Genomic DNA, 26191 nt, shown 5'->3' with positions numbered 1-26191 from the left:
TCTGCCCGCCTCTGCCTCCTGAGTGCTGGGACTTAGGATGTGTAGCTACCATGCCTGGTTTTCTATATTCATTTTTGTTTTTGCATGCGGTTATCCAGTTCTGGTAGCATTAATTGAAAGACTTATATTTTCTTCATTATGTTTTCTTTTGTCCTTTGTCAAAGACAAGTTAGCTGTATTAATATGTATCCATTTATGGAAACTTATTCTATTACATTGATTAACTTGTCTATTATTTTGCAAATAACACATTGGTTTTATTACTTTAGTCTTATAGTAAGTCCTTGTGGGGGTTAATCTTTTTTTTAACTGAAATTTAATACAGTATACTCTGGTCATGCTTTCTATTTCCCCATATTCTTCTATTTGATGAGATTTAGAATCACCATGGGAAAAAAAAATCTCTGGGCATGTCTGTGAGGTATTGCCCTGATTAAGTAAGTTAACTGACATAAGAAAAATCAACCAAAATGTGAGTTGTACCGTTCCATGGGCTGTGGCCTCAGACTGAATAAATAAAAAGGAGAAAGTGAGCTGAGCACAGGCATTCATCATTCTCTTTCTCTCTGCTGTGGACACAGTTTGACCAGCTGTTTCCTGTTCTTGCCGTTGTTCCTTCCTGCCATGGTAGATTATATCCCCTGGAATTGTAATGGGAAAAAAATCCTTCCTTACATTGCTTTTGCCAGATACTTTGTCACAGGAATGAGATGAGTAGTCAATACAGTCTAGAAATTGGTGGTAATGTTCCACTGCCTTTACTCTTTCCTAATATTGAATTGGCTATTCCCTATCTTCTGCCTTCCAATATAAATTTCAGAACCAATTTTATAGTCATAAAATAAGTTGTTTAGGGTTTTTTGGGGGGAGGTTGTATTGAATTTATGGATCAAGTTGGAAAGAACTAATAATACCTTGAAACTATAAGTACTTTGTGTCCTTGATTCCAAAGTCATTTTAATTTGTTTGGTCCTTTTATATATTTCATCAGAGTTTTCGAGTTTTCCTAATAGACATCTTATATAAATGTTATTAGATTGTTATCAAATTAATATCAAAGATATGTCAATATAAATTGTGATGTGTTTTAAGTTTCAATTTCTGATTGTTTATTATTGATAAAGTAGGAAGAAATTCGAGTTGTGTTTATTAACCTTATGCAATCTAGCTGTACTAATTCTAGAAACTGTTTTGTCAATTCTTTGATATTTTCTCCTGAGATACTCATGTCATATGTAAACAAAGGCAGTTTTATTTCTTGGTCCTAACTGCATATTACTTCCTTTCCTTCAATAATTCCCCTTGGTAGAATTTCCAGTGTGATATAAAAATCAGTGGTAAAAGGAGACATATTTGCCTTGTTTCTGAGTTTAGAGGGAATGCTTTCTGTTTCGAACAACTAAATATAATGTTATTAGTATTTTTTTTAGGAACAGATTGTTTATGTGAAGTTAAGGAAGTCTTCTTCTGTACTGATTAATCTTCACTTTTAACTTGATTGGGTTGAAAGATGTCCAGGAGATAAAACATGTTTCTGGGTGTGTTCTTGGGGAATTTTCAGAGAGAAGCAATTAAGGAAAGTAAGACTCACCTCGAATATGAGCAGCATCAGCATAAACTGAAGGCCCAGATGGAATAAATTAAAAGAAGAGTGCTGTTAGCACAGGCCCATAGTCTCTCTTTCCTGACTCATATGTGCTGAGGGGCTTTCTTCTACTGTGCCTTCCTGCCATGACATTTTGCCTTATTACAGGCCCCAAAATACGAACATAGCCAATTTTCAACCAAAATTTCTGAAAATGTGAGCTCTAAGTTTAGTCTTTCAGTATTTATCACAGTGATTGAAAGGAAAAAGGCTAGCACAGAAAATAATACCAGAGATGAGGTTGTTGCTGTGATTAAGATGGTTTTAGAACATGTTTGTTGGAAGAATTTGGAGAAAAATAGAGATGAGGATTAAGGAAAGCCCCAGAATTCTATAACCAGAGGTAAGTGTATGATTTGTCCAGAACCTTAGCTCAGATAGGGATGTGGGCAGCAAAAACTGCTCAGGCCATTTCAGATGGAAATGAGGATTCCATTGATAATTAGACTAGAGGATATTCATGTTTCATGTGTGGCAAATATCTTTTCTACATTTTGCTTATGCCCTAAGCCTTTATGAGAGGTTAATTTAGAAGGTGATAGACTAATTAGCCTGGTAGAAGTTATTTCTACACAGTGCGGTATTCATTCTGAAATGCGGGCTTTGCTTGCTACTTTTAGAGAGATTTATAGTGAGAACAAAAAGTAAAGAAAAAATAATTGAAAACCTACAGTTTTCCTGAAAGTTGGGGCAAGATAGGTGTAGCTTTTGTAAAACTGGGACCAAGAGAAGTATTGCTGCTAAAGAGACTAAGCTTAATAAAAAACAAGTCAACTAGGGGTCAGAGAGGTGGCTCAGTGGTGATTATTCTGAAATCACATATCCAACTCTAAGAGGGAAGAAATAAGAGGATTGCTTAGGCTTGCTGGCTTCCAGCCTCAACAGGAAAACACCTGTTCAGGAAGAGACCGTTGCCTTAAAAGGAAAATATGGAGAGTTATAGAGGACAACACCAGACACCTTCTGGCTACCACACATACAAGAACACTCAAACACACAGATAGAGATACAGACAAAGAGATAGATAGACACCCCTCCCCCAGTACATAAACAATCAAACATCTAAAAACAAGCCAACTACTTGCAGCAAGACAGTTGTAAAGATGCTTTATCACAGGTCAAGAGTATAAAGAGTTAACTAATTTTAAAGACTTTGCTTTGAGGAGAGACCGCTGGTATTGGGGGGCCGGAGAGATGGATCAGCAGTTAAGAGTACTTGTTGCTCTTGAAAACAACCTGAGTTCAGTTCATTACAGAAGGCACAGTGTTGAGAACATCAGATACCTAGTCACAGTTTTTAATAACAAATGAAGTTTATTTTCTGTGTTCCTTTAAGTTGCTATACTATTCGTTTTCCTTTTTTAAATTTTTTCTTTATTTTCCTCCCAACATAATATTCCTATTATTTGGGGATTTCATGCAATATACCCCATCACACTGGCTTCCTATTCCTCCCAGGTCTATACTCCCACCCTTGTGCCCTCCCCCCAAAAGGAAAAAACACACCAAGTCTAATTTGTGTTGCCCATATACTCATTGGAGCATGCTCAAACACCCAGTGGTTAGCCCCTTAAAGAAAACTGAGTCCTTCGCTTTCTCCCAGCCAGAAACCATTAACTGTGATGAGCTACACTTCAGCATCTCTTTTATTACATGATTTTTTAAATTGATTCTTTGGGAATTTCATATCAAGCATCCCAGCCTCACTCATCTCTCAGTCCCTCTACCTTGTAGCATCCTCCCACAAGGAACACTTAAAAAGAAATAATAAAAATAAGAATATTAAAGAAAAAGAAAACAAAAACAAAATAAAACCTCAAAAAAAACAAATTAGAAAAAAAAACCACTTTGCTCCTCTATCTTTCTCACTTCTCCATCACCTCTTCATTGTCTTAGTGATGTTGGGAGCTGCTATGTATCATGCAGTATACTCTTTTGACCAAACAGCTTTACTTGCAAGTGTTCATTGTATAGTGTGTTATTGGTCAGATTCAAGACCTCTGGCTTCTGGTATACCATCGATGCTGTACCCTCACCAAAACTCCTCTGGGATATCCGGCTGTTGTGCTGATTCATGGAGATCCCGTGGCTATGGTTCAGCAGGGTCAATCCCTTCATGCATGCCAGCAGGTCATAGATGGGGTAGATGCTTGGGAGTGCCAACTCAAAGTACTGGATGTGGGCCAAGGTGGTAGCTGAGTTGGGCATGGTCCTCATACTTCAACACATGGTTGAACACATGGGTCCCTGTGATAACATGGGCAATGGCATCAACACAGACCCTGGCTGCATCTGGGCTATAGACCCAGACATGGCCATTAGCAGTATCTTTGGCCCAGTTGTCACCATAGCTCCAGGTGGTAGTACAGGCCTCTCATATCGGGATGTGCCCAGCAGTAGCGTGGTCCCAGGACTCCAACATGACCCCAGGTGGCAGCCCAGACTCCAAACTGTCCCACAGCCTTTGATGGTAACGGGAGCCATAGGTATCAACACAGACCCTGGCTGCAGTATGGCCATGAACCCAGACATGGCCCTGTCCACAACTCAGGCCTTGACATCAGTATGGCACCCCCCGGGGGGGGGGAGTAGTGCAGGCCACCCCAATTTGTACAGCCTTGGCAGCAGCCTCACCCTCAGGAGCCAACATAGCCTCATGTGTCAGCCTAGACCCTGAGCTCCGCACAGCCTTTGGTGGTAAGAGGAGCCACAAACATTGATGCAGACACTGGCTACAGTAGGGCCACAGACCAAGACATGGCCCTCGGCAGCAGCTCAGACTCAGATGACACCATGTCCCTGAGTGGCAGCATAGACTACCCAGATCAGCATGGCCCTCTAGCAGCACATCTCTTGGACCCCAACATGGCCACAACCCAGGTATCCTTGTGGCCTTTGGTGGCAGCATGGGCCATGGAGATCAACACAGACCCTCGCTGTGGTAGGACTACAGACCCAGGCATGGTCCTAGGCTGTGGCTCAGGTGAAAGTGACACCATGACCCCAAGTGGCAGTGCAGGGCACTCAGATCTGTATGGCCCTGGTGGCAGAATGACCCTCAGACACCAACATGGACCTAGGACACTTCAACATATTTGTCACAATTTTTAAGAATTCTTCAGTAGCTTCCTGTCTAGACTGCTTTTTTTTGGGGGGGGCTGACATAGAAGCCTTCCATGTCTCTCATTCTCAATTATGAGTCTGCTGTCATTGCTAACCCTGCAAAAGAAGCTTTGTTGCTCATAACAGCTGGCAGCAGCATGGATCATAGACTTCCACATGGTTTCCAGTGGCAGAATAGGCCACAGACGTTAACATGGACTACGAGTGGCAGCACAAATCACAGACACAAACATGGCCTCAGGCAGCAGTATAGATCACAGGCATCCACATGACCTCCGGTGGCAACATGGACCACAAATATCAACATGGCCTGCAGTAGCAGCATGAACTATAGACACCAGCACTGGCCCCAGCTGTAGCATGGACCATGAACACCAATATAACCTCTGGTAGCAGCATATACCATGAAGATCTTTCAAGGAGGCTTAATCCAGAAAATGAACCATTCTTCATATTGGATATCTTGTCACTCAGAGCCAGGGTGATTGTGTGGCTGGACAGCACAGCCTGCATTAGCTCCAGTCTGCTGTATAACACCCTGGCAGCCCTACTCAGCAAGGACATGCTCTTTTGTCTGCTGCAGCAACACTTTCATAGTTCTGCCTCTCTCCTCAGCTCTCACACCCCTCCATCCCATCATCTTTCTCACCTCCTATTGCATATTCATTTATTAAAGTAGCATTGCAAACCACTGTGTGTTATACAGTATATTTTTGTGATCAAACAACTTTACATGCAAATACTTATCGCAGCAAGTCATTGATCTGATTCAAGGTCTCTGGTAAATGCTAGACTATTGCTGAGATTCATCACAGATATCTTGTTGTTGCCCAGAGTCAGGGTGATCTTGCAGTTGGACAGCTTGTATGGGGCAGAATCCACTTGAGCTTCAGGCAGCTGCACTGCTCTCTGCCCTCTGCACGTCCTCCCACACCAGGCACGACTATTGTTTTTGCAGCCCATGGGCAGTGCTATGGCCCCGAGCTCTTCTGCAGCAGTGGTGGCTTTATGCTATTGGGCCGGGCCCACTGGCCTGAGCCTCCTGGCAGGCCGAGGACCAGTTTTACTTGGCAACGGCACGCTCCTTTGTCCGCGTCACTGCTCCCGAGTCTCTGTGCTACATGCTGCTCTGCTCTGTCATCATTTTTTCCACTTCCATGACACCACTGTTTTTGTTTTTTCGAGACAGGGTTTCTCTGTGTAGCTTTGCGCCTTTCCTGGAACTCACTCTGTAGCCCAGGCTGACCTTGAACTCACAGAGATCCGCCTGGCTCTGCTTCCCGAGTGCTGGGATTAAAGGCGTGTGCCACCATCGCCCAGCTAGAGACCACTTATTTTTTCAACATAATATTTATATTGATAATTTGGGAATGTCACATAATGCACCCCAATGAAACTTACTTCCTAGTCCTCCTAGGCCCACTCCCCACATACACACTCTTGTAGACACACACACACACACACACACACACACACACACACACAAAGAAAAAAATACAGCAAGTCCAGTTTGTGTTGTCCATATACTCACTGGAGCATGGTCAAACTTCCAGTGGCCAGCCCCTTAAAAACTAAGTCCTTCCCTGCACCCCCAACCCCCCACTCCCCTACTCCTGCCAGAAACCGTCAATTGTGATGACCTATACTTGAGCATCTTTGTCACAATTTTTAAGGACTCTCTTCAATAGCTTCCTGTCTGTTTTCTTTTTTTCTTAGGGGGGAGAGGGGGTGCTTTCACCAGAATCCACGGGCAAGTCCATGTTCTGTGCTGCTGCTTACTGCAAAGGGCAAGGGAGCTTCTTTTGCAGTGGTATGATGACTGCAGACTCACCGCTGGGAATGAGAGACCACTTTTTTAAAGTATCTTCCCATAAGATCTACCTTATTTTAGTTGTTTTAGAGGTACTGCGGGCTCTGCAGGTTCATCCTTCACTACTGAGTCTCTCCTCAAAGCCTCCATGGGTTTCCAGCCACCACTGCCATCTTGAATCCTGCTATATCTAGTCACATTTTACCTGTCAAGAAGCAGAGAAATGAGGTTTGAGAGATAGTTCAGCAGTTAAGAGCACTTGCTGCTTTTCTAGAGGACCCAGGTTCAGTTCCCAGCACCTGCATGGCAGCTCACAGCCATTTGTAACTCTAGTTCTGCGTGATTCAGTGTCCTCTTTTGGCCTCCATTGGGTACCGGGTGTGTATGTGGTACACATACATACATGCAGGCAAAACACTCATGCCCATAAAATAATAATAAATCTTTTTAAAAAGAAGCAGAGAAATGAATGTTGGCTTCATTTTCCCCCTTTTTATTAATTAATGAATGTTGACCCTTTTTTTCTTTTTAATTAAGCATGAGACACCAGTCCATGGGATGGTGTTTCCCATGTTCAGTTCTTCTCCATTCTAAAGCCTTTTTAGGTGTGCCCTCACAGGTTGGCCCAGAGATGTGCCTCCTAGGTGATAGCATATCTAGTTATGTTGACAAATGCAAATTATCCCTCTACACTGTGGTGCCCTGCTTGCAAAGGGCCATATAAGGAAGTGATTCCATCTGTTCAGTTGTATAAACACTCAGAAGCCTTTGCAATCATTATTCAAGGGGGCTCAGCCTACTGCTTGAACTGGTAGAAAACTTCGCTGTCATGCATATGGTGTTAACTTCATAGGCATTTAAGGAGGCAAGATTTGAGAAGTCCTGAAAGCTCTTACCCACATTTCAAAATAAAGGTAGGTGTGTGTGTGTGTGTGTGTGTGTGTGTGTGTGTGTGTGTGTGTGTGTGTGTGTGCAGGCAGTATGTGGCAGAGTCAGGATCTCTGCAGTTAGTCCCTGAGAAGATAATGTAGTAAGATATGAATGCAGTGGAGACTCGTAAGTTGGAGAGGGAAGGAAGGTGGGTTTACTGCTGAGGAAAGCTACGGGCAGTAAACTGAGTTATTCCAAGAGAGATACCATATGAATTGCTGATTGCAAGACCATAGGGATAGGGTTTTCCAAGTCCTTTGACGTTCATCTCACGCTGTGTCCCTCAGATTCTTGGACATGCAGCTACAGGATTTGATGCTTTCTTGGCTTGATCTTGGTCTCCCTTTGGTCATATGTCTTCCTTTCATTGCTTCCATTTTTCCACTTCAGAATAGAGATGGTTTACTCTGTGCCATTTTATATTGCAAATAGGAGCTCAGACTTAAGAATTATAGATAAGAATATATACATTAGGGGGTAGAAGGACAGCTCAGCAGTTAAGAACACTGGTGTTCTTGTAGAGGACCTGGGTCCAGTTCCCAATGCCATATGGTGGCTCATAAAGTTTCTATAACTCCAATTTCAGACCTCTGTTTGTACCAGGCATGCACATGATGTGTTTACATACATATAAGCAAATATTTCATGTAAATAAAAAGAGGTACATCTTAAAAAATTATATATGATAAACTCCAATTCAGCATTTATTAAGTACCCTTGAAGTACAAAGGGTCTTATACAGGCTTTATCCTTTGTAATTTAAAAGCAGAAATACTACTTAAAATGTTATCAGGCATAATGAAGTAGCCAAAGAGCCATGAGATGGGGTAATCACAGATCTTAAAATGTTCATAGTGGCTTTGCTTTCTCTATATTATATGGCAGTAGTTGGTATAGTTATTTTCAAGCTCATTCAAAGACCTGTGATGAATTTTTGATAATAATATGTATTATCTTCTTGAAAGGCTTGACAATTAAATGGATCAAAATTGAAATAACTGTTTAAACTCTTAGACACATTTCAGTGCTTCAGTGGATTAACTCAAGCTCAGAAAATTGCCTGCCTCTGTCTGCTGAGTCTTCAGCAGACCAGAAAAGTAAAGTGCCTGGAAAAAAATCCCATATACAATGAGATTTTGTATTTTTCTCAGTGACAACAAACCTACTCTTAAAAACAAGGAAACAAAAATTCTATTTTATGTATATGACTGTTTTACCTGGTATGTTGCCAAATGAATACTATGTAGTAAAAAGTGCAGTCTCCCTGTAATTATGAGTCTCCTGCTCATTGTGAGTCTTCTACCTATAATGTCAGAAATTTGTAAATGTTCAAAATATTTACATTGATGTTTTCCATCCCAGTATTGTTGAGTTAATGATACCCATTTGACTTTTCTATTAAAACAGATATGCTAATGATATAAGTATTTGAATGACATGTCCAATGTTCTGGTGAAAAGCAAGATTAATTATTTGTTTGTTTGTCTGTTCATTTGAGACAATGCCTCTCTTTATAGCCCTGGCTGCTCTGGAATTAACTGTGTAGACTAGGATTACATCAAGCTCAGAAATCTGCCTGCCTCTGTCTCCCCAGTGCTGAGATTAAAAGTGTGCGCCATCACATCCAACTGAGTAAGCTAATTTTAAAATTAAATTTATTTGTTTATTTTACATCCCAACTATTGCAGACTATGAGAAGTCCAACCCCTCAATAGCCCACTCCCAGGGGCCAGGAAGAATCTACAACCCGCTGATAATCTAATCTTTGATGGTATTAAATAAATCTAAGTACACAAAACTCAGTCCATACACTTTATTCTTCTGAGTCAGTTCTCTCTCTACACAGCTTCTTTTCTGCCCTCATGCTTAGCTCCTCTCTGTCCTCTCTTTTTCTGTCTTCTCATAGCCATAACTAAGCTCATATGCTTTCAATCTCATCTTCGTCCTCTGTTCCTTCATCCTCCATCTTTCCTTTCTCTTCTACTCTCCTGACCTGATTCAGATCCACCTACAGTCTGTAAAACTTTTCCTTGCTCCTTATTCTTGACCTGAGCCAGTCTGCCTTAGCATCTACAGAAACTCTGCCTTGTTCTCTTCTTTCCGACCATGTGACTCTGCCCAGACCAGGAATTCTGCTCCAGTCTTTTTTTTTTTTTTTAATTTTGCAATACAATTCAGTTCTACATATCAACCACGGATTCCCTTGTTCTCCCCCCTCCCGCCCCCCCTCACCTTCCCCCCCAGCCCACCCCCCCATTCCCACCTCCTCCAGGGCAAAGCCTCCCCCGAGGATTGAGATCAACCTGGTAGACTCAGTCCAGGCAGGTCCAGTCCCCTCCTCCCAGGCCCAGCCAAGCGACCCTGCATAGGCCCCAGGTTTCAAACAGCCAACTCATGCAATGAGCACAGGACCCGGTCCCACTGCCTGGATGCCTCCCAAACAGATCAAGCCAATCAACTGTCTCACCCATTCAGAGGGCCTGACCCAGTTGGGGACCCCTCAGCCATTGGTTCATAGTTCATGTGTTTCCATTCATTTGGCTATTTGTCCCTGTGCTTTATCCAACCTTGGTCTCAACAATTCTCACTCATATAAACCCTCCTCTTTCTCGCTAATTGGAGCCTAGCCCTGGATCTCTGCATCCAGATCCCTCAGTAGTTGGATGTGGTTTCTAGCACAACAATTAGGGTGTTTGGCCATCCCATCACCAGAGTAGGTCACTTCGGGCTGTATCTCGACCATTGCCAGCAGTCTGTTGTGGGGGTATCTTTGTGGATTTCTGTGGACCTCTCTAGCATTTTGCTTCTTCCTATTCTCATGTGGTCTTCATTTACATGGTCTCCTATTCCTTGTTCTCCCTCTCTGTTGTTGATCCAGCTGGGATCTCCCGCTCCGCCAAGCTCTCTTTCCCTCGACCCTCGCCCTTCACTACCCCCACTCATGTCCAGGCTGTTCATGTAGATCTCTTCCATTTCTCCGTCATTGGGCAATCCCTGTGTCTTTCTTGGGGTCCTGTTTTTCAGGTAGCCTCCCTGGTGATGTGAGTAGCAGTCCAGTCATCCTTGTTCCACATCTAGTATCCTCTTATGAGTGAGTACATACCATGTTTGTCTTTCTGAGTCTGGGTTACCTCACTCAGGATGATTTTTTCTAGATCCATCCATTTGCCTGCAAACCTCATGATGTCCTTGTTTTTCTCTGCTGAGTAGTATTCCATTGTGTATATGTACCACATTTTTTTTATCCATTCTTCAGTTGAAGGGCATCTAGGTTGTTTCCAGGCTCTGGCTATTACAAACAATGCTGATATGAACATAGCTGAACAAGTGCTCTTGTGGTATGATTGAGCATTCCTTGGGTATATGCCCAAGAGTGGTATAGCTGGATCTTGCGGGAGATTGATTCCCAATTTTCTAAGAAAGCACCATATTGCTCCAGTCTTTACTGCACCTGGTTATGCAAAAAACTCTTTTATCTTGAATTAGTAGCTCTGGCAAGCCACTAGGCCTGAAGGAAAGAGATGGTCTGAGCTTCATTTGCACAAGAAACAACGATATGCATCTACAGTCCGTTGTCTCCTAGGCTCTGTAGAGGTGTTACCTATTAGATCAGCAGTAGGGTTGAGAAGCTAATACTGTTTGCCATATGGCCTAGTAGTATATAAGCACACAAGAAATTCATAGCAGAAGACAGCTGATGTATTAAAAGCTGAATAACACCAAATAATCCCTGATAAATGGCTTCCCTCTAGAAAAGATTCCTTGACCTTTCTAGGTACAGCCTTATTATATACAGCTGAATCACTACAATATATTCTTGCAGCTTGCAGCACCCAACCACAGCTTTCCCTCCTTCCTCTCCTTCCATTCCTTTCCCCTCTCCCCTCTGCCAACCCTCCCTCCCCTTAATCTACATGTCCTAGCCTGTTCCCAACTTGTCTGCGCTCCTCAGGAAGTAAATTATTAGAAAGTATCATGTATATATCATGAAAGGTGAGACTATAAGATTGAGTTATATATTGAAATTGTTTAATAAAGGAAGCAGAATTAGAAGTATAAAAACCCAGCTTAGTTTCTATCTGAGAGAGTTCTGCGAGAGAGAATGGAACATGAACTTTAATCAGTCCATCCACACCAGCCACCTCTCACAAAGGGAGAACAGTGGAAGGGTTTGAATGGCTGGAATCAGGCAATTTAGTAGTTCAAGAACAGGTGGTAGGAGGGGTGAAGGTTGGAGCCAGGGCAGGGCCTTTGGAAACGGCCGCTGCCGAGGAAGAATCAGCTGCTGCCGAGGAAGAATCGGCTTTAGAGGGAAAAGAATCCGGAAGAGGAGCTGAAGGAACAGTCACCCTAGGAGTAGGGGTGGGAGCCAGAGGTCGGATAGGTGGAGGTTCATTAGAATCAGAGATTCCAGAGTCAGAGAATCCTCCGGTTTAAACATAGCTAGGAGCATATGAGCAGGAGAGAAGGAATCCAGAAGAGACGGTTTAGCGCTCAGAAAGAAGAAAGCTATGATGTAGGCCAACTCTTTCCATTTGCCTGCTCGCTGACAGAAATTAGATAACTCCCGTAAAATATCGGGATCTAAGGAGCCACTCGGTGGCCATTTTTTGTTATTTTCTAAAGCATATCTGGGCCATTTCTTAGTACAGAGACAGATCAGCTTAGGAATCTTTAAGTAAGGCATTAAGCTGAGAGATTTTAAAGCTTCAAGAAGACAGCCTAAGGGAGAGGAAGGACTAATAGGGTTGGAAGCCTTGTTTCCTATGTCTGCAGCAGAGAGGCAGAAAAAAAAAAAAACGTGATCCGGAGCCAAGGCCCCAGGCGTCCCCAAGGCAAAGGACGGATACCGGGCACAGGCTGCTAAACGGCTCATCAGCTGAGAAGATCTCAGGCTGCAGACGTGGGAGATGGCTAGAAATTTAGGTCTGTGATAGGGACTGACGGTAGCCAATAAAGACCGTGGCCAGGGGTGGCCCTGGTTTCAAGAATACTTAGTGAGGCGCCGGATGCTCAACAGTTGTTCTCACAGATTCAGGAAACCATTTACACTGGCCAAAAAGTGGGGGACTCACCAATTGGAGAAGCAGTGTTGGATGGAGTTTTTGTGAGGCCAGGCTAATGGAGAGCGGTCTGTCTCGTACGGAGCAGAGTCCCCGGTTTGTGTGGAGCAGTCCCCGGTTTACGGGTTTTTAGACACAGGGCACCCGGAAGCGCCCGCTTGGTCATGACACTAGATGTTAGTTATTTGGCAGCGCTCTTACCCTGTTAGGAAATGTCATGAAACATGACAGAATCCACTAACAAGAGTTTTATTAAGATAAGAAAAAAGGACAACAGGCCTGAGCACCCCTGTCCTTTTCGAGCAGGGTAAGAGCGCCGCCAAATAACTAACACTCATGCCCATCTGACTCCAGTCCACCTATGAGATCTCTTCTTTTTCCCCTTACCAAGGAGATCCATGGGTTCCCTTTAGGTCCTTCTTGTTACCTAGCCTCTCTGGGTGTGTGGATTGTAGTATGATTATCCTTTACCAGTTAATATCTACTTGTGAGTGAGTACATACCATGTTTTTCTTACTGGGTCTGTATTACCTCCCTCAGGATGATTTTTTTTTTCTCGTTTCATCCATTTGCGTTCAAATTTCATGATGTCATTGTTTTTAATGTCTGAGTAATACACCATTGTGCAAATGTACCAATTTTCTTTATCTATTCTTCAGTTGAGGGGCATCTAGGTTGTTTGCCTGTTCTGGCTATTGCAAATAATACTGCTATTAACATAGTTGACCAATGTTCTTGTGGTATGATTGGGCACCCTTTGGGTATATGCCAAAAAGTGGTATCACAGGGTCTTGAGATAGATTGATTCCCAGTTTACTGACAAACCGCCATATTGATTTCAAAGTGGCTCTACAAGTTTGCACTCCCACCAGCAATGGAGGAGTGTTTCCCTTACTCCATATCCTCTTCAACACAGGCTGTTATTTGTATTTTTTTTTTTTGGTTTTTCGAGACAGGGTTTCTCTGTGTAGCTTTGCGCCTTTCCTGGGACTCACTTGGTAGCCCAGGCTGGCCTTGAACTCACAGAGATCCGCCTGGCTCTGCCTCCTGAGTGCTGGGATTAAAGGCATGCGCCACCACCACCCGGCTCTGTTATTTGTATTTTTGATGTTAACCATTCTGATAGGTTTAAGATGGAGTCTCAGAGTCGTTTTGATTCGAATTTCCCAGATGGCTAAGGATAATGTACATTTCTTTAAGTGTTTCTCAGATATTTGAGATTCTTCTGTTGAGAATTTTCTGGTTAGGTCTGTACCCCATTTTTTAATTGAATTATTTGATATTTTGATGTCTAGTTTTTTGAGATCTTTATGTATTTTGGAGATAGGCCCTCTGTCAGATGTGGGGTTGGTGAAGATCTTTTCCTATCTGTAGGCTGCCATTTTGGCTTATTGACAGTGTCCTTTTTCTTACAGAAGCTTTCAGTTTCATGAGGTCCCATTTATTAATTGTCCATCTTAGTGTCTGTGCTGTTGGTGTTGTATTCAGAAAGTGGTCTCCTGTGCCAATACATTCAAGGCTGCTTCCCAGTTTCTCTTCTATCAGGTTCAGTGTAACTAGATTTATGTTGAGTTATTTGATCCACTTGGATTTGAATTTTGTGCAGGGTGATAGATATGGATCTATTTGTATTCTTCTACATGCCAACATCTAATTACGCCAGCACCATTTGTTAAAGATGCTTTCTTTTCTCCATTGTATAGTTTTGGCTTTTTGTAAAATATCAAGTGTCCATAGGTGTGTGGATTTATGTCTGGTCTTTGATTTGATTCCATTAAACAATGTGTCTGTTTTTATGTCAGTACCATACAGTATTTATTACTATAGCTCTATAGTAGAGCTTGAGATCAGGAATGGTGATACCTCTGGCAGTCCTTTTATTTTACAGGATTGTTTTGGCTATCCTGGGTCTTTTGTTTTTCCATGTGAAATTGAGTATTATTTTGTCAAGGTCTATAAAGAATTGTGTTGGGATTTTAATGGGGATTTCAATTGCTGTTGGTAAAATGGCCATTTTTACTATGTTAATCCTACTGACCCATGAGCATGGGAGAACTTTCCATCTCCTGTATCTTCTCCAGTTTCTTTCTTCAAAGACTTGAAGTTCTTGTTGTACAGGTCATTCACTTGATTGGTTAGAGATACACTAAGATATGTTATATTGTTTGTGGCTATTCTGAAAGGTTTGTTTTCGTGATTTCTTTTCTTCCCTTTTGTCAATTGTATATAAGAAGGTTACTGATTTTTTTTTTTTAGTTAATCTTGTATTCAGCCACTTTGCTAAAGGTGTTTATCAGCTGTAGGAGTTCCCTGGTAGAATTTTTGGGGTCTTTTATATATACTAACATGTCATCTGTTAGTTTGGATAAGGATTTGTCTATCTTTTTGATTTTCTCAAAGAAACAACTCTGTTTCATTGATTCTTGTATTGTTTTCTTTGTTTCTATTTCATTGGTTTCAGTCCTCAGTTTGATTATTTCCTGTCATCTATTCCTCTTGAATGTGCTTGCTTCTTTTTGTTCCAAGGCTTTCAGGTGTGCTGTTAAGTTGATAGTATGAAATTTCTCCATATTCTTTATGCTATTAACTTTCCTCTGAGCACAACTTTCATTGTGTTCCATAAGAATGGGTATGTTGTACATTCATTTTCATTGAAATCTAGGAAGTCTTTAATTTCTTTCTTTATTTCTTCCTTGACCCAGTGGTAATTCAGTTGAGATTTGTTCAGTTTCCATGAGTTTTAAGCTTTCTGTGGTTTGTGTTGTTGTTGAATTCCAACTTTAATCCATGGTGATCTGAAGAGATACAGAAGATTATTTTATTTTTTTATTTTTTATTTTTTTGTATCTGTTAAGACTTGCTTTGTGACCAAGTATGTGGTCATTTTTGGAGAAGGTTCCATGAGATACTGAGAAGGAGGTATTTTTTTGTGTATGTTTGGGAAAAACATTCTGTAGCTATTTGTTAGGTCCATTATCTATCTGTTTAGTTTCTGTCTGGACGACCTGACCACTGGTAAGAGTGGTGTCTTGAAGTCTCCCACTATTAATGTGTGGAGTTCGCCGTGTGATGTAAGCTTTAGTAATGTTTCTTTTACAAATGTGGGTGCCCTTGTATTTGGGGCATAGATGTTCAGAATTGAGACATCATCTTGGTAGATTTTTCTCTTGATGAATTTGAAATGTCCTTCTCCATATCTTTTTATTAATTTTGGTTTGAAGTCTATTTCTTTAGATGTTAGGATAGATACACAAGCTTGCTTCTTTGGTCCATTTGATTGGAAAATCTTTTTCCAACCCATTACTCTGAGGTAGTGTCTGTCTTTGATGTTGAGGTATGTTTCTTGTATGTAGCAGAAGGATGGGCCCTGTTGTCATATCCATTCTTTTGGCCTGTGTTTTTTTTTAATTGGTGAATTCCATTAATATTGAGAGGTATTGACTGGTGATTGTTAATTTCCCTTATTTTGTTGTTGTTGTTTTTGTTGTTGTTGTGGTGGTGATGTGGTGTGTGGTGTGTGTGTTTCCTTCTGGTGTGGGATTATCTATTGCCTGTGTTTTCATGAGTGTAGCTAACTTCCCTGGGTTGGAGTTTTCCTTCTAGTACCTTCTGTAGAGCTGGTTTTGTGGACAGATATTGATTAAATTTGACTTTATCGTGGAATGTCTTGTTTTCTTCATCTATTGCAATTGAAAGTTTTGCTGAGTATAGTAATTTGGGCTGGCATCTGTGGTCTCTTACAGTCTGCAGCACTTCTAGCTTTTAAGGTCTCCAATGAGATGTTGGGTGTAATTCCAATAGGTCTACCTTTATATGTCACTTTCTCTTTTTTCTTTGCAGCTTTTAATATCCTTTCTTTGTTCTGTATGTTTAGTCTTTTGATTATTATGTGCCAAAGGGACTTTTTTTCTACTGGTATTCTGTAAGTTTATTTGGTGTTCTGTAAGCTTCTTGTATCTTTTTAGGTATGTCCTTCTTTAGTTTGTGAAAAATATCTTCTATTATTTTGTTGAATATATTTTCTGAGCCTTTGAGCAGGGATTCTTTTATTCCTATTATTCTTATGTTTGGTCTTCTCATAGTGTCCCAGATTTCCTGGATGTTTTTTTTTTTCAGGAATTTTTTAGATTTAACATTTTCTTTGATTGATGAATCTGTTCCTTTATTGTATCTTCAGTTCCTGAAATTATCTCTTCCCTCTCTTGTATTCTGTTGGTGATGCTTGCTTTTGTAGTTCCTGCTTGCTTACCCAGGTTTTCTGTTTCCAGAATATCTTCAGTTTGTTTTCCTTATTGCTTCTATTTCCACTTTCATGACTTGAACAGTTTTATTTGTTTTTGTCAACTGTTTGTTTTTTCTTGGTTTTCTTGACATTCTTTAAGAGATTCATTGATTTCCTCCAATTTTTTGGCTATCTTTTTCTCCATTTCTTTAAGGGTTTTTTCTTTCGTTTCCTCTTTAAAGACATCTGTCATCTTCATAAAGTTATTTTAAGGTTTTTTTCTTGCGCTTCAGCTGTGTTGTAATGTTTAGATCTTGCTGTGCTAGGAGAGCTGGTTTCTGGTGGTGACTTATTGCCCTTTTTGTTTTTGATTGTGTTCTTACACTGATATAATAGACATTTGGATTTTGCTGTGATTATAGGTCTAGGTGTTAATTCCTGTGTTTGTCTTTGTTGGATGGGTGTTTTGTTCCTTGGTTTCTGTTTCCTCTCTGGTCTTCTGACCTAAATGGCCAAGGGTCTTGGTGACTGATGAGTCTTCAGGTCCAGTAGGGTATTTCTGCTGGGATTTTGGGGGGCCTTGTGTCCCTTGATCCAGTCTGGCCTCCAGTAAAGCCTGAGTCTTCTTCTGGGGCACTTGGGACCAGCCTGGCCTCCAGTAGAGCTGCTGGGGCTGTTCTTTCCACTGGTGTGGGCTGTGTGTAGGCCTATGGCCTGTGTTCTTCTAACTGGTGTGGACTGTGTCTGGGCCTATGGAGTCTTCTTAAGTTCTGGGGAAGGGCCACTTGTTAACTGATGAGTGCAGTTGTGGCTGTTGTGGTCTGTGCCTCAGTAGTGGAAGTCTACTGGGATTGGGGGTGGAGGTCCAGCAGTAGCAGGGCTAGGGACAAACTGGGATGGCATTGACCTGGGGGAGGATCACGGGGGACAGAATCCAGGGAGGGGTACAGTTCCCCTTATATGGCTGCCATTCACCTGTTCTGGCTTGTGTGACCTGAGTCTGCTTGGTGGAAGTTTTTTTGGGGCTGGGGACTAGCTGGGATTGTGTGAACTTGGGGAACGTAGAAAGATAATTTTTAATAGTGTTTTTTCTATGATGGATCACTCAAAGTATTATACTTTTTAACTGGAGTTTTCTCTTAAAGCCCTCCTCACCTTTTATCCTTTGTTTGGCTAATGCAATCAATTATCTTCATGACTCAAACTCATTTTGTGCATTGAAAATTTATTTAACCAGATCTTTTCCATGAAGACTGAAGAACATAGACATGACTGCCTACCTAAACTAAAATCACTTAGTAAAGAAATTCTTCCCCTGCCTCCTTCCTCACTTGTATATCTGTTATCCCTTCCCCTGTTTGCTTATTTTTTTTAAATTATTAACTTATTATACAAAGTATTGGATTATGTTACAACATTTTGAACTAAGTATGTTTTAGAAGATTCTCCTTTCTTCTCATCTCCCCAATACTCCTAATCCTTACTCCCATTACCTCCCCTATCTCTTCTCATCATTTATGTCCATGTGTCCTTCCTTTCTTATATTATTAAATGGGAAACTACCTTTTTTCCCCCACGTGTTTCTTTTTTTCTTATTAAGAGATTTTCTATTCATTTTACCTACCGACTACAGATTCCCCTCTCCTCCCTGCTCCCGCCCTCCAGCCTTCCCCCACAACCCACACCCCATTCCCACCTCCTGCAAGGCAAGGTCTCCCATGGGGAGTCAACAGAGCCTAGTACATTCAGTTGAGGCAGGTCGAAACCCCTCCTCCCTACACCAAGGCTGTGTGCAAAGTGTCTCACCAAGTGGATACTAGATGTAAAGCAAAGGCTAACCAGACTGTAACTCACAGCTCCAGGGAGGCTAGCTAGTAAAGAGGACCCTAGGAAGGACGCATGGATTGCCCAGGGATGGAGAAATGGATGGGAAACTACCTTAAGGTCATTCCTCACATACTTCCTAGTTTCAGTTGAGTGAAGGACTTTCTGCTTTTGGAAAGTAATACCATTCTGATTTTGGTTTTTGCTGTCTGTATAAGTAATAAATTGTCTCTTCAACAGCTAAATAAGTGGTGTACCTTTATTAAGGTAATATGACAGGTACAGTAGTAATGCACATGGGCCTGTAAGCCACTGTGTTACCACATTAATGATGTTTTTGTGACACAGGAAAACATTCATTGGTCAAACAACTCAGCTGGGCTGGCGTGTATGCCTTGGGATATTCCTTTGGGCAGAATGGGACCCTCAGTTTGACAGGTAGACAGAGGGAAGAGCTTTCTATTAGAATTAATCTGAAATGCTTTTCTTACATTGTCACACTAAGTTAAACAACAAGATCTCCCTCATTAGAAATTCTTGTTTTCAAAGTTGGAAGAAGTATGGCAGTTCTGAAGCCACTCCCTCTAGAAACATTTATCTGAATCTTGGTAGGAAAGGAATAGTAGTGACCGTGTTTGGGTCTATTCAGACTAATAACCTTTAAATATGTTCTTGCCGCCTGTTCATCTATCCAGTGATCTGTTCAATCTGCAGTGTTTTGAGTCTCTAAGAAAGCAAGGTTTTACTGTATAAGCATCTGTAGGTATTCCTATTCTGCCATTATCTCTAGAAAATAATAGGATTCATGAAAAATATTTTCTAAATTTTACGTTTTTAAAAGAAATGTTTCTGTAATACTTATCTATGGTGGTTTAAATGAAAATGGCTTCTATAGGTTCATGTGTTTGAATATTTAGTTCCAAGTTGATGGAACTGTTTGAAGGATTCGAGGAAGTGTGTCAATGGGTGTGGGCTTTAGTATGATTTCAAAACTCCCAGCCATTCTCAATGTGCCCCGCATTCTCTGCTTCCTGATTATGGATCAGGATGTGAGCTTAGCTGCTGCTCCAGTGCCATGCCTGCCTGCCCACTGCCATATTCTCCTCCATAATAGTAATGGACTCCTATCCCTCTAGAACTGTTAGCCTTGAATAAGCCTTTCCTTCTATAAGTTGCCTTGGTCATGATGTTTTTATCACAGCAAAAGAAAACCTAATATACTGTTAATATTGCATTATGTCCTTTTAAAACATAGTTGAGACTTTAAATTTCCTTCTAAGCACCATTAATTGTACTTTACAGATCCTGATGTAGTTTCATTACCCTATAGTTCCAAATTTTCATCTCATTTTTACTTTCCAATGGGAAATGTTTTCCTAGTTCTCCTTTTCTCAGAGAGAGAGAGAGAGAGACAGAGACAGAGAGACAGAGGCACACAGAGACACAGAGAAAGACAGAAAAACAGAGATAATGACTACTACTTTTGAAGTAGCTCTTATCTAGTTTTTGGTTTGTACATTCTGGTCTGTATAAATGTGGTTCAGTGTTTAGTAAGAGATATCAGTAGTTAGAGATTAAGGTATTACCCTTTATTTCTTTTGAATGATCATGATTCCTTGAATCCCTTTTCTGTTTTTCTAAGGCCAGGCTGATGAATTTTCTCTTTTGTGCTTACTTTTATCATACATATTTTGGCTGTAAGAATTCCCATGCTAAAAGACACACCATCTCCCTTCCACCAAGTAAGTGTACACCCTACACCTGTGTCGACCTACTTCTTTGCACATATTGGTGAATTTTCTGTGGCAGTTCTAGCCTCAGTTTACATTATTTTGTTTCATAGCTATTCTCCAGGAACTTAATCTAAGGTTCACTTAGAGATATTGGATGACAAAATATTGTAGACTCTCCCTGACTCTTCTTCCTTTTATTTCCACACTCTTCAGTATTTTCCAGCATGACTTTTATGATTCTGTAGATCAGAAAAATGAGAAGTTTATCCCATGTGCTCTCCCTTGCTGCTTTCACCATATGCACTATGCATAGCCCTGGCCAAAAGCCAATGTTAAGAGCTCCATGTGTTTTCCATCCCTCCTAGAAATTCTGAGTTCCTTTTCAGATTCTGTATGCCTCTGTCCTCTACCTTAAGTTCATTTATCTTTTTATTATATTTGGATTTTTAGACTTTATAATTCTTTCCTGTTTGTATGTGGGGATCCTATAAGTATGGGGATCCTATGTAGATCCAGAAGTAGAAAGATTTGAGGCCCATTTTTCCCTTAGGATGGAAAATCCAACTAAACCGAAGGAAACACCCACCTCTGCTTTACTGAATCATCTTCTCAAAATTACCTTTAGTTACTATTCTTTAATCTTCAAGTCTTTTGTTTCCATAAAACAATGAGTAAGTATGACAATTTTTAGAGGTAAGAATAACCCTTTGGAGGCTATGAGCACCTTATGTAATCCCACCTCTCTAAATTATATTGAATTTGAAAATATTTTTCACAGACTCTGAAGATTTTTTTAAATAAAAAGAAAACTATTTACAGCTGTTTTCAGACAAATGCTTGCTTTTTAGAAACTGCATCTAATACAAGGCCTACTGGATAATTGGGTATTCAATGCACTTGCCCTAATAAATTACCCATTAGCTAAGGGTGAACATTAAAGAAAAATATTTTTAAGTTTTACTGTAGTCATGTATCTAAACAGACATGTTGAAACCATGTTAAGTAAACACTAGCCTATTGTGATATGCTTTGTTATATAGTGCTATGTAAATGAACTGTTTTGGGGAAATCCCTGTAATGATGTTTTCGTATGTCTGTCTAACTCATTTACTGGAGGACTGTAGGGAATAGTAAGCTAGGTAATTAAATAAAGTTCATTTTGTAGTTTCTGCCTTATAGACAAAAGGCAAAGTGAATGAGAATTTACTTATGGGAATACCTTGAAGATGCATATAGAAATAGGAGACTTGAGAAAATTATCACAGACTTAAAAGTGTAGAACAGCAAAGAAGGAAAGGTTTTTATTTTTGATTTGGAGATTAACATGTTCATTAAAATTTATTAAATTACCATTTGACTTTAGGCTCATTACCTATCACATTAATACACATGTAAGAGATTATCAATTCTTGATACTGTTATGGTAAATTAAAGTCCTTAGTGTAGTCTTCAGTACTGAAAGGGAATGGAGTCAAAATTACCTTGTTGAATTCTCACTAAAGTTGAACATTTGGCATTGACTTGTTAGGATGATTTATTTAAAGGAGATGCAAGTATAAAACTCTGTTCTGGTATTCACTCAAGTATTCAGCCTCATAAACCAGAAAGTGCTTTCAGTTCTTTGCCCTAGGTCTGCACTTAGTGATATAGGTAGACTGGGGAACCCTGAAAATACTTGGGCATTTCTCAGTTCCTTAAGTAATCGTTTTGCTGTTGGCTCTTGTGATCCATAGCTATATATTCAACTTATAAGTAGCTTCTTTTTCTCTCAGGTATCATGAGTTCAAATAAAGCATTCTAAGCTACTTTCAGGCTTTAATTGCATCAGTGAAGACTGAAAATGAGAAAAACAATTTAAGACGAAAATAACAAGGCAAGTAAGGCTAAAGAATGTTTTTAATGGATATTCATGCATGTTGCCAATGGTACACTTTTCCCTCCATATGATTCAAAAAGATTAATTGGTAATGTAGCTGGAAGTTTCTCCAGTCCCGCCCTGCCCTGCAGTCCTGACAAATCTCTCCTACCTGTGGTCCCGCAGCCACTTAAAAAATAATCACTCAGAGGCTTATATTAATTATAAACTGTATGGCTTATAGCTTCAGCTTCTATTAGCTAGCTCTTACAACTTATTTCAACCCATTGCTATTAATGTATGTCTTGCCACATGGCTTTGTGGCTTACCAGTACTTTTATATCCTCCTACTTGAATGGCTGGATCACATTTACCCTGACTCTGCCTTTCTTCTCTATTTCTCTTCATTTTCCCACCTGGGTGTTAGCTTTCTTGCCATTGGCCAGAATAGCTTTATTTATTAGCCAATGGGGGCAAGACATACAGAAAGACTTCCCACAGCACTTCCCTTTTTCTATCTAATCATAAAGGAAGGTTTTAACTTTAACATAGTAAGATTATATATAACAATACAGTTATCAAGCAAGAATTATAGTTATAATATCTAGTATATTAGTATTTGGCAAAATTAAAGAAAATATTTTATCATCTATCCTATTTTTGTGAGTCTAAAGCTTTATATCTAATTTATCTTTTATCGTAACCAGGGAAAATTATAACTATCTAGTCTTCAATTACATCAAAGACCCCAGAAGGACATGATATTACCTGAGTAAACAGAAAGTGCATGGCAAGCATTTTCTATAGTTCTAGAAATGACAGAGACATCTAGCTACCTGGACAGTCATCCAAATTCCTCTGTAACGTTGAGGCATCCATCTTCAGCCTACAGGTCTGGAGTCTCTGACAAACTATTTAGTGAAGCAGGAAATTTAAAGGATTGTCTCGCCTATTGGCAAAATTCATCATTTGCTTCTCCCTGTGTCCTGCAGAATGTCTTGCAGTCTCCTTTGCGAAGCAGGAACCTGAAGGACCACCTTGCCTTGCAAAGTTCAGTGGTCACTTTCCCATGGGTCCTGCATGCCCAGGTTACACAACAAACAGTCAAGCAGTCCAGGCAAGAGCAGCAGTTTCTTGCCCAAATGGCTAGTTTTGCCAAGAAGATAAACCCTATGATGAGTTTCTTCGATGTCCATATCTTCTTTGAAGCAATTGGTGCTGCTAGGAACAGACATGTCTCACTGTCCAGAAAAGTCTAAGTTCTTAAAACATTTTAAATGCCACACTCTGTCTTTGAAGTGTTTGAAGATTATCTACCTAATTTAAATATATCTTTGTGTACCTAAAAAACTTAACTAACATAATTATAAGCTTGATTATCAGAGATGACTATTAATCTGTATTTCCTACTTATATATTACAATTTTAAATTAGTTGCATAAACATAATACCTTAAGCAAGAGTACAAATATACATACAGTATAACAAAATTAAATTTGTATCAATAAACCAAAATCCATACTAATGTAAGGTATGTAAGATTAATAGTTATTTTTTGGATTAAATTAGATTCAATAATCTACCCTTTTATCCTATCATTTCCATATCATGCATTTCTGTATTATATCCCCCTTTCTTCTTTTAGAGAGAGATTGACTATGACCAGTAAATTTTTTAACCTACCCCCTAAACAAAGACAAATATGCATAATCCATTTTTAGGGAATGTGGGCATAGTGTTCTAGGCTACTTCCTGATGATTGGGGGCACTGATTGGAGTAGTCTTTGAGGCTGGATCATCTCAGCCAGTTGCCTTGAAGCTGTTCTGGATGTTGGATCATCTGGAGACCTCTCAGGGGTCTTCCTTGATGGAACCATATTAACCTGGAAGGAATCCACAACTTCTCATTTTCTGTGGAAACAAAAGTAGAACCTCTTTTTCAAAGTAACATATCCTTAGACCCAAATTTTGAAGTCAAGATACCTTTAATATATATATATATATATTAGGTTTAACTCAGCAGCATTTACAATCAAATATCTCTCTCTAGTTAAAAATCCCAAAGACAACATAATCCAGACTGTGTAATTTCCATCTTTATGTGACTTACTATATTTTTATATATTATTTTATTTTTAAGACTTTGTTTTATTTTATGACTATCTATATCCTTTCTTTTTCTCTCTCTCAAGACTATGTACCTTTTTACATACAATGTAACCTGTTTAGAGTTTGTTTTTCCATCTGAATCTGCCCTATTGTGTATCTGTAATCATTTTTTGACCAGGAGAGATTTTAAACTATTAAGCTGCGTGACTTGGATGAAAGCGGCAGCATCCCTGGCTGCTGGCTCCTCCCTACTTGGTTTTTCAACATGGCACAGGTACCAAGGAGTCACGCTTACCTCCCCAATTCTGGGAAGCAGTATTAAGTAGTATGCCTGTGTTGTTAAGCCCGAGTCAGTGATCCCAAACCAGCAAGCAGTGGCTGGCAGAAGCCTCTTTGTATCACAGCGTAGCTCATCAGAGACTTCAGGAGTCTGCCATGTTGCTATTGAAACCTGCTGTGGCCAGGGGACATGTCTCTGTACTGATGCCCACCATGAGTGACATAAACTAGGAAGTTGCTCTTGGCTCCATTTTAGAACCCTTTTTTTAAAGTTTTCCCAGGTTTGGGGTGGAAATTCTTGCTACCACATTGCGCATCAAAAAGTAGCTAGGAGTTTCTCCAGTCCTGCCTGGCCCTGCGGTCTGGAAAAATCTGTCCCACCCATGGTCCTGTAGCCACTTATAAAAAACAATCACTCAGAGGCTCATATTAATTACAAACTGTATGGCCTATGGCTTCAGCTTATATTAGCTAGCTCTTACAACTTAATTCAACCCATTCCTATTAATCTATGTATTGCCACGTTTTCTGTGGCTTTACCAGTGTCCCTTACATGCTGCTCCTTGGATGACGGCCTGGCATCTTCTCCCTGTCTGCCCTTCTCTCTGTATCTCTGCTTGGATTTCCCGCCTGCCTCTAAGCTGCCTTGCCATAGGCCAAAGCTGCTTTATTTATTAGTCAATGGGAAGAGCAATACATATTCACAGTGTACAGAAAGAAATCCCACAGCATTGTAATTTAATGGAGTGTTTTGATTCTTCTGAGGATCCAGTTGCATTTCTGTTGATTCTCTATAAAAACTGTATTAATTACTATTCTTTGCCTTACTCTCACATCTCTATGGTAGATGAATGCCTCAGTTAAATGAGAAATAAGGGCATGTGCTTTCAAGGGACTTGACTCCTATTTCAATTTTTGTGTTACAGACAGAAAGTCTGTTTTAGAATTAATCATATAACGTGTTAGAACCACATTATGTGATGGAGTTTAGCAAATACTTGGTCAAAGAGAATTTTCTCCTCAAATTAGTAGAAACATTGGTTTGTAGGAGGAGCATTTCCTAAGACTGACTTTTCTTGGTAGTTAATGTTGCAGCTAGACATTTCAGAGGCAGTTTTCAAGGAAGTGAATAGATGGTGAGGTAACTTTTTAAAGTTCTTAAATCCAGTTAATCTCTAAAGACTTTGAACTTTGAAGCTGTGAGTTACACAATAGTCTGATTTAGTCTCCTGGGATCTTTGCCAGAAATCATAATTGCACTGAGATTTTTAAATGATCACAAATGACATCATGATGCTTTTCTCTTTATTCTGGAAGTGAGGTGATTACTACATGGTAAGGAATGAAATAGGTTTTAGTCAGAAGATTTGAAAAATCAGACTTCAGATTAGATGCAACAGTGTATCTGATACATACTTATGTAGTCACTGAGTTGTGACTAGTTAGTTTAGTGAAGTAGCCTTGGCTATGTCCATTACAGTGTATACAGTATGGGATAAGTTTTATATTCATTTTGGTAATCATTGAGCTCTGGCACAGTAGTTGCTGTGGTAAATTCTTTTTAAATTTTGTTGTGAAGATAAGAAATTATGTTTCAT

The 26191-nt window shown here is 40.1% G+C and overlaps 1 protein-coding gene across 1 annotated transcript in view; it reads left to right on the top strand.

Moving 5' to 3' along the window:
- The window catches only part of Prrg1 (proline rich and Gla domain 1), a 110670-nt gene that overhangs the window by 5755 nt on the left and 78724 nt on the right, over window positions 1-26191 (top strand). The window lies entirely within an intron of this gene.

Source organism: Peromyscus eremicus, chromosome X (genome assembly GCF_949786415.1).
Source record: "Peromyscus eremicus chromosome X, PerEre_H2_v1, whole genome shotgun sequence".
NCBI classification, from domain to species: Eukaryota; Metazoa; Chordata; class Mammalia; order Rodentia; family Cricetidae; genus Peromyscus; species Peromyscus eremicus.
The sequence above is the reverse complement of the archived record's forward strand: the minus strand, read 5'-3'. Positions and strand labels throughout refer to the sequence as shown.